The following is a 9,898-nucleotide window of genomic DNA, read 5'->3' as shown; positions in this document are numbered from 1 at the left end:
TGTTGATGGACATCTTGGCTCTTTCCATAGTTTGGCTAATGTGGACATTGCTGCTATAAACATCAGGGTGCACATACCCTTTCAGATCACTACATTTGTATCTTTGGGGTAAATACCCAGTAGTGCAATTGCTGGGTCGTACGGTAGCTCTATTTTCAACTTTTTGAGGAACCTCCATACTGTTTTCCAGAGTGGCTGCACCAGCTTGCATTCCCACCAACGGTGTAGGAGGGTTCCCCTTTCTCCGCATCCTCGCCAACATCTGTCATTTCCTGACATGTTAATTTTAGCCATTCTGACTGGTATGAGGTGGTACCTCACTGAGGTTTTGATTTGGATTTCCCTGATGCCGAGTGATGTTGAGTACTTTTTCATGTGTCTGTTGGCCATTTGGATGTCTTCTTTGGAAAAGTGTCTGTTCATGTCTTCTGCCCATTTCTTGATTGGATTATTTGTTCTTTGGGTGTTGAGTTTGATAAGTTCTTTATAGATTTTGGATACTAGCCACTAGCCATCTGATATGTCATTTGCAAATATCTTCTCCCTTTCTGTCAGTTGTCTTTTGGTTTTATTGACTGTTTCCTTTGCAGACTAGCAAGTACTTTACCATGCTAAGATATTTGTATCTATCCCTTATGCATATGAAGAACCAGTGAAGGATTTTGAGCAGAAAAGGAACTTAACCATATTTGACATTTGAGAATTTAACATCAGATTCAGCAGGAAATATAAAACTGTCTAGGGAAGAAATTTGAGTCATGGAGTTTGTTAGCAGAGTAAAAAATGAAGGGCTCATTCTTGGCAGCAGATCAGTAATAGTTGGGGGGGAGAAGCCCATAAACGAATTGCAAACTTAGACCATAGGCCCTGCAAAAATAATTTACTAAAGTATTTACTAATTTTAGTTTCATTAATTTTTATAGAGTGCTTACTATAAATCTTGCACCTAAGAATATAGTTTTATTAAAGTGTAAAATAGTGAAGTATTTTATCTTGTCAAGGAGATGAGGAAAGTGACTGCTGCTGAGAAAGAACAGGGAGGGTTCACTGAGGTGAAGAAGGAAAGGGAGGGTATTTCAAACTGTAGGAGCAGCCTGAGCAATTCCAATGGCAGGATAGGGCTTGACAAGTGTGAGAAACTGGTTTAAGTCCAATAGTGAATTCAGAAGACAGCAAAGAGGGTTCAAGGGTTCATGGTGTGAGGGGAGACTGAAGACATGGCTAAGGGCTGCACTGGGAAGAATGCCATAGACCATGTGAAGAATTTCTCTTTTAATGCAATAGGATTTGGACATTCAACCACCTTTGCATTGGTTTTACTTGCTTTTCTTGAGTGCTTTTAAGAAAGATCTAGGACAAATATTTTTCCTCACAACCTTGGAATATTTGAAGTTAAAGCCCTTTCTGTCTTTGAGTGGAAAAGAAAAAAAAATCATATTTTGATTTTGGGGAGATGTCAAAAAATGTTTCTGGTTGTCCTTGCCTTCCTGTCCTCCCAGTGGAAAGAAAAAAGATGTGGACCTAGGGATCCTAGAATTGATGGGGGGTGGGGGTGGGGGGGACAGAGGAGGCAGGAAGTGTTAGATTGTAATGATTGGGAAACCTGAACAGCGTAATGAGAAAAACTAGAGGACCCAGAAGGAAATAAGTGAAAGGGGCTTGTGACACATATTCATTTGCATGAGGTCTTCTCAATAACTCAGGATTGCTGATCAGAACTACAAATGGGTCCATCTGATTTTTATCCATGCCATGGGATGTGCATAACCATTTTTGGCTACCATTTATGGCCATCCTAGAGTGCGTACCCCCAAGATCTCTAGCATGCTTTAGGGAGGAACATTCTCTATACATTAGAGTGCTGGGATTGAGCTGAACCAGTTTGAGATTACTAGACTGGAATAGTAATTACTTCATTTTTGCTAAGAGCAATGAAAAGGCAATGGATAGTCTTAATATATTTGTATTTTAAAGCAGCACTTTGGCTGCAGAATATGGAATAATAGATTCTGGAAAGAATCTATTTCTGGTTTTTGAACATGCTATCAACATACCTCAGCAACCTGTATAGTACATCCTTTCTCCTAACACTAGGCACAGCAATAATCGTGTCCCCTTTATCCCACTCCAGCATTACCTCCTCTAAATTCTTCAACTCATGGCTATTTGGCTTCCACCCCAGAGACTACTTCTCTTTGGTAACTGCAGTGAGTGCCTCATTGTTAAATGTCAAATCATGGTCTTAAACTGCATGAATGTTTATGGTCTATGTCCTACCAGAATTTAATTGCTATTAATAGTCAGCATTTGCTGACTATTGTAATGGGTTTGTCTACAGATTGTGTACCATTGATGTAACAGTGGAAATGGGAAAAAAAAACATTTTGGATATGAAAGGATTATTAGGTCACTTAAAAAATTATAGCTTATTGATTGGATATTGAAGATGAGAAGTGAGCATTGAGCCAAAGGATTCCAAGTCATCTGAAGAGGAAAACTTATCAGTGTGGCCTTCACAAGTTGAATAGAAAGTTAAAAAAAAAATCTATGCTGTCCATCAGGAAGTTGCAAATGTAGATCTGAAACAGTTAAAAGTTGGAGGTTTGTGATTTCCATCATTTGCAGAGGATCATCAACAAAACATAGTAGGGGTCAGTTGATAGAATTTACAGTTTCATCTAGTATTCAAAATACTGCAGGATAGGGGTGCCTGGGTAGCTCAGTTGGTTAAGCGACTGCCCCCGTGTCAGGTTCCTTGCTCAACAGGGAGCCTGCTTCGTCCTCTCCCTCTGCCTGCTACTCCGCCTGTTTATGCTCTCTCGCTCTCTGTCAAATAAATAAATAAAATCTTTAAAAAACATACTGCAGGATAAGTAATATCAGGGCACCAATTTATGGATGAGAAAAGCAAGGCTCAGAGTGTAATTTGCATAGGATCTGATTTCAAAATTTGCTTCCTTTAATTACTATCATTTTCTGTCTCTGAATGGATGAGCTTGCAAAACAAAGATAAGACTCTCCAGCAAAGGAGAATGAAAAAGAGGACTGAGAACCATATGAAGAAAGCTAGAAACTGAAGTACTTTTGAAGTCAATGGTGGAGATTTAATGGTTTTGAATATTGGTGTTAATGGAGTTTGTTAACCTTGTAGAGTACCCCAAAGATGTGTAGGATGAGGAATTGAAAACAAGTTATTTTCATTGTTATTCAATAAACTTTGTTGAGCAAGTAATCTGTGCCAGGTACTCCTCCAGATGCTGTGAATAGAATAGTGAACAAAACAGAAAAATCACCTTTCTAATAGCAATTAAATTCTGGTAGGACATAGACCATAAACATTCATGCAGTTTAAGACCATGATTTGACATTTAACAATGAGGCACTCACTGCAGTTACCAAAGAGAAGTAGTCTCTGGGGTGGAAGCCAAATAGCCATGAGTTGAAGAATTTAGAGGAGGTAATGCTGGAGTGGGATAAAGGGGACATGATTATTGCTGTGCCTAGTGTTAGGAGAAAGGATGTACTATACAGGTTGCTGAGGTATGTTGATAGCATGTTCAAAAACCAGACTAAGATGGGACTAGATACATTTGAGGGGTTCTTGGATATGTATGACCTCCTCTTATGCAGCTTCCAACTAACAGGTTAAAGTGGAATTTTTTTAAACTAACATACAATGTTAATTTTAGGTGTATAATGTATTGATTAAACAATTCTATACATTACTTAGTGTTCACCACAATAAGCGTAGTCACCATACTACATTACTAATTAATTCCCTATGCTGTACTTTATATCTCCATGATTTATAACTGGAATTTTGTTCTTCTTGATCCCCTTTATTTCACCCATCCCCAACTCACTTCCCCTCTGCCAACCACCAGTTCTCAATTTGATTCTGTTGTTTTTTTCTGTCTCGTTTGTTTTGTTTTGTTTTTAGATTCCACATATAAGTGAAATCATGGTATTTGTCTTTCTCTGACTTATTTCATCTTAGCATAATAACCTCTAGCTCATCCATGCTGTTGCAAATGGCAAGATTTCATTCTTTATGGCTGAGTAATATTCCATTGTATATATACCACATCTTTATCCACTCATTTATGGATGCTTCCATATCTTGGCTATTATAAATCATGCTACAATGAACATCGGGATGCAAATATCTTTTTAAATTGTTTTCACTTTCTTTCTTTTCAGATTTATTTATTTGAGGGGGAAGGAGGGGCAGAGAGAAAGGGAGAGAAATTCTCGAGCAGACTCCCCGCTGAGTGTAGAGCTCAGTGTGCAGCTTGATCCCAGGACCCTGAGATCATGACCTGAGCCAAAATCAAGAGTCGGCCGCTTAACCGACTAAACCACACAGGTGCCCCAGTGTTTTCATTTTCTTTGAGTGTACACCCACTAGTGGAATTACTGGATCATATGGTAGTCCTATTTTTAATTATTTTTTGAGGAATCTCTATACTGCTTTCCACGTAGCTGCACCACTTTACATCCCCACCAACAGTGCAGGAGGATTCCTTTTTCTCCACATCCTCGCCAACACTTCCTTTTTTGATTCCAGGCATTCAGACACATGTAAGGTGATATCTTACTATGGTTTAGATTTGCATTTCCCTGGTGATTAGTGATAGAATGGAAATTTTAAGTACTGGTTTTCTAAATTCAGTGTTCTTTGGAAGAACTTGGAAGGCTTATAAAACACAGTGCTGGATTCACTCCAGGTTTTAGATTCAGTAGATCTGGGGTGGGGCCCAAGAATTTTCATTTCTAATGGGTTCCCAGGTAATGCTGAGGCTGCTGGTTGGTGGATGACACTTTAAGAATAACTGCCTTGGGTGCCTGGGTGGCTCAGTTGGTTGAGCGACTGCCTTCGGCTCAGGTCATGATCCTGGAGTCCCTGGATCGAGTCCCGCATCGGGCTCCCTGCTCGGCGAGGAGCCTGCTTCTCCCTCTAACCCTCCCCCATCTCATGTACTCTCTCTCTCTCTCATTCTCGCTCTCTCAAATAAATAAATCAAAAAAAAAAAAAGAATAACTGCCTTAAGTAAGAGTAGATTTTGTAAATAATCAGAATAGTCCAGACCTTAATGACATTCCTTGTTCTTTCTCCCAGCTAGTTCTTAATCACAGGCAACCAGAAACTCTGAGCTAACCTGGGAAGTTATGTTCTTATTTAATTTTTAGAAAGCTGAATATAAATGTCCAATGGTTTGCTCCATCCCTGAAAAGGTCCCTATGTCTCATCATAATACAGGTTCCACACACATTGCAAAATGCCAATTTTGCTACCAAGGAGCAAGTTCTTAAAAGTGCATTTCACAGAATATAGAAAACAACCAATTAAACTTTTCTCACAGCAGGACCTCCCTTTAAAATACTCTAATCATGAAGAATCACTTGTATCCCTCCAAAAAGTTGGGTTATGACTAATATTAACTTAAGGTGTGAGATTTTAACATTTGCTTTCTTGTGAAGTTATTAGCTTTTGTTTGTTTGTTTGTTTTTAGTAAATGTTCTCATTGCACTCACAAACTATACCTATCAGAAGCAGCTTGCTCTGTTCGGATTATTCCAATAATACACTGGCTGGTCTGCCAAAGTCCTCCTCCATTTGTGAATGCTTCCTTGACCCTTGTACCATTTTTGTACACATTTTAGTTTTTCTGTTGCCATTTAACTCTGGTTAGATTCTTCTTTCAGGTCAAAGCTTAAATGGCATTTAATTCAGTGAGCTCTGTCTTACTCCCTTGTGCTAGGTCCAAATTCCTTTGTTATAAGTGCACACTGGTCATTGATTTTTTTGTTTATATTGAAGGAACTATATATAAAAACTTAGAAGCATGTATGTATAAATACAAATATATGTGTGGGGATACATAAAATACACAAATTAAAGGTATACATATCGATATATTTTCTGGAAGTTACTGTACTTGTACACCAGCAGCACCTACATCAAGAATTAGGATATTGGGGCGCCTGGGTGGCTCAGTCGTTAAGCGTCTGCCTTCGGCTCAGGTCATGATCCCAGGGTCCTGGGATCGAGCCCCGCATCGGGCTCTCTGCTTGGCGGGAAGCCTGCTTCTCCCTCTCCCACTCCCCCTGCTTGTGTTCCCTTTCTCGCTGTGTCTCTCTCTGTCAAATAAATAAAATCTTTAAAAAAAAAAAAAAAAAAGAATTAGGATATTACCAGAACACCATCTGCCATCTTGTGTCCCATTAAAGATCTGGACAGGATGTTTTAGTGATCTCAGTTCCATGCACCTGTAGACCTATTCTCTGCCCTTCACTAGAAGGCAGTTCTAGGCTTTCCCATTGAATGTATTTCCTGAATCATGGATGACCTTTTTAGAGATTCTAGACCCCAGCCTGGGACAGAATGAACATGGGCTGTGGAGTCAACAAGAAAAGTGCATTAAGCTCTTGGAGCCATGGTACCCTCTCAGAAGACCTGGAGTTTAAAAACTCTACTTTATGGGACTTTTGTAGAATTATGATACTGAATATGTAAAGCACCCAGCACAAAATCGGCACTATTTAAATACTAATTATTTTTTCTACTGCTTTCTGGTGTAAAGAAGATTCTCTATTCTTCCATAATTCTGCCAGATATTTCTGTTCTTGGTCTTGAATTCTCTGCCATCTTAAGGAGATGGAAGATATTTTCTTATAGGACATATACAGGATTCTTTTTGACCATCTATTAAAATCATCCACAATTCTGTGTGGTAGGAACCACATATGGCTGGTCAATTTATATTATCTCCAGTCTTCATAATCTTGCTTGAAGGTAGATATAATTATCTCAGAGATGTTAAGTGATTTTTCAAGTGGAGAGAGCTCAAACTCTCAAAAGTAGGATTCACATTTAGGTACTTGTCATTCCTCCAAGCCTCACTATTTCTGTGTGCATTGTGTCATATGGAGTTTGGGTGCCCATGAGAAGAAACACTGGCATGAAATCGAGAAAAACAGTCATTTATGTGATGCTCTATTACAAATTGGTAAGAATTCATGTTTTTAAAAAGGTTTTGATTATAATTGTACCTTTCCATTTTAACTTGCTTATCTGTGTTGTAAAAATTTAAGCAATGCTTAATCTCTAACTGAAATCAAATGGTGGTATTACATTTGCTGTATGCATAGAGCAAAATACTTCACACCTAGAAGAATATTGCATTTGTCAATTCTATACTATCTCTGAAGGAATAGAATGATTAGGCGAATAAGTTATGTGGGTAAAACATCTTTTCAAACATTGACTTCTAATGTCTACACTCCATTCCAGCTCTGTTGTATCATGCATCTCAGTAGAAAGATAAACTTTTAGTACAAGTAGCCATCCAGTCCACAATTTTAATAAAACTGTAGTTGATAAATATCTTCAAACAGGCATATTGCTGTGTATGTCAAGAGCACTGTGATTCACTGTATGTGGTTTTGATGTATTGAGTTTCTGTACCTGAATGTTGTATATTGGTGAGCATAATAATTTCACAGTGGTTTTGAAACAGTACAAGATTAATACTGCAGGTCTTCCTGCTCCTTGCTGTGTGTTCAGTTTTCATGTTTAACTGAAATCTTAATAGTGCCAAAGATTCTTACTTAGTTTATTAAAATTTTGAATGAAGATAGATATTAAATATGTACAAACACTATGAAAGAGGTTTATAGTCCCCTGATTTTCTAGTTATGTGATATAAACTGGATTTTGTAAGATGAGTATTATATTAATAGAAATCTACATGAAAATAGTATTCTTGGGGCACCTGGGGGGCTCGGTCACTTAAGTGTCTGCCTTCAGCTCATGTCATGATCCCGTGGTCCTGGGATGGAGCCATGTGCCAGACTCCCTGCTAGCAGGGAGTCTGCTTCTCCCTCCCCCCACCCCCCTCATGTGTACGTGCGCTCTCTCTCTCTCGAATAAATAAAATCATTTTAAAAAATTGTATTCTTTCTTTGAAAATAGTATTCTTAATTATGAAATTCTAATCCTATATTTTTAAAATGTACTATTTCAATTTTATATAACTTAGGTTTTCAAAAGGACCAACTGCTATTTTACATTTTAGATTTTCTTGGTGGGACATGAATATAAATAGGATATAACATCTGCAACTTGTGAGCAAATACCAAATGAAGTAATCTGAAATTTTCTGGAATGGTTGATTTGAATATATTATGAACTTTTTTTTTTTGAAAGTAAAAATTCTTAAGATGACCTCTTTTGCTTTAATTATTCTACAAATAGGTTGAAGGGAAAAACGTAAAGTCAAATGATTAAGAGTATTATTGAGAATTTTTTACCCTGATTTTTCTTATAGGTTACCTCATGTGTTTTATTTTTTTATTTTTTTTTATTTAAAGATTTTATTTATTTATTTGAGGCAGAAAATGAGATAGAGCATTAGAGGGGTCAGAGGGAGAAGCAGACTCCCTGCCGAGCAGGGAGCCCGATGTGGGACTCAATCCCGGGACTCCAGGATCATGACCTGAGCCGAAGGCAGTTGCTTAACCAACTGAGCCACCCAGGTGCCCACCTCATGTGTTTTAATAAAACATGCAATAAATGAATGCCTATTTGGTCTTGATACTAGTAATAGATAAACTTCAGATGATTCTTTTAAATCTCTAAAGTTCAAATATAGTATGAGAGATCTAACATATGACATGTAGGATTCTCAGGATGAAATTGTAAGCATCTCTTGCTAATCCTCAAAGTTCAAAATAACCTCTTATATGATAGTTGATGCACTAATCTCTGATATCTGCTAGAGGTAAGGAATAACTAAAGAAAAATTCCTCTGTAATGTTGTTGTATAATTTATCCAATCCATTTCATAGAGTTTCAATTAGTATCTATTTGGCAGAGTGTGATGAAAAATAAAGACAAGGTTCTTGGCTTCATGGAATTCATAGCTGGTAGGTTATGCAAATATGCAACAGAAAATCACATAAATTATTTCAGTGCACTTGCTAAATACTACATGAAGAAAAAATAAAATAACAGGGAACCCCCTAAATAGCCTAGAGAGTCAGGCACAGATTTCTAGAATTGAAAGATGTAATCTCAGATGATCTGAAAGGTGATGCAAGATTTTCAAGGCTAGAAGGAATGGGGAAAGCTTCTTGATAGAGGGATATATATATAGGCAGTGTTCTGAGGGGAGAAATGAGGATTTATTTCAAATAAAGACATGGAGACTGAGGTAGCTAAAACAGAGTTGCAAGAGTTCATTAAATTGAAACTGAGCAGCTAGGTGGTGGTGAATACAGTGGGGTTTTGTCAGTTAGGTTAAAGATTTTAAAAGCTATCCTAAGACCAGTGGGAAGGCAAAGCATATTGAGAAGAGAATTGGCCTGATCAGATGTACAAGTCTGACTTTTTTTTTCAAGATAATTATAGGTTCTCTGTAACCAATGGTAAAGTTAGAACAAAGAGAAGACATAGGAAGACAGGCTTTTAGAGACCACTGTAGTTGTATGGGTAACAGTGTTAGCTTGGCCTGATTATAATGAATTATATTCCAAAGGGAGAGAAGTAAACAGATTTGAGGTACAATCAGATAAAAAGTGGGACTCACTGATTGGCTAGAGGAGAGAATCAGTTATGAAGGATATTGAGGATAACAGCAAGTAATGAGGCTCTCAGTGGAGAAAGGAAACATTGGAGGAAGGATGGATGGGGTGGGGAAGGGAGATGATTAAATATTCAATTTGGACAGATTGTAAGATGCCTGAGAGTTATCCAAGTGGGAATGCTGAATAAGCAGTCAGATATGTGTGCATAGGACTTAATAATGAGGTCTCACCTATAGTTAAATTTGGAGTTCATTGGCATTGTAGGGGAAGAAAAATTTTTGTCTTCTGAGTTCTTCTGAGAAAAACAGGA

The 9,898-nt window shown here is 37.8% G+C and overlaps 1 pseudogene; it reads right to left on the bottom strand.

Moving 5' to 3' along the window:
* LOC110585873 overlaps nt 1–2,134 on the bottom strand; it is a 4,072-nt pseudogene extending 1,938 nt beyond the window's left edge.
* Nucleotides 2,135–9,898: the final 7,764 nt, after the last annotated feature.

The sequence above is a fragment of the Neomonachus schauinslandi genome, chromosome 3 (assembly GCF_002201575.2).
Source record: "Neomonachus schauinslandi chromosome 3, ASM220157v2, whole genome shotgun sequence".
NCBI lineage: Eukaryota > Metazoa > Chordata > Mammalia > Carnivora > Phocidae > Neomonachus > Neomonachus schauinslandi.
The sequence above is the reverse complement of the archived record's forward strand: the minus strand, read 5'-3'. Positions and strand labels throughout refer to the sequence as shown.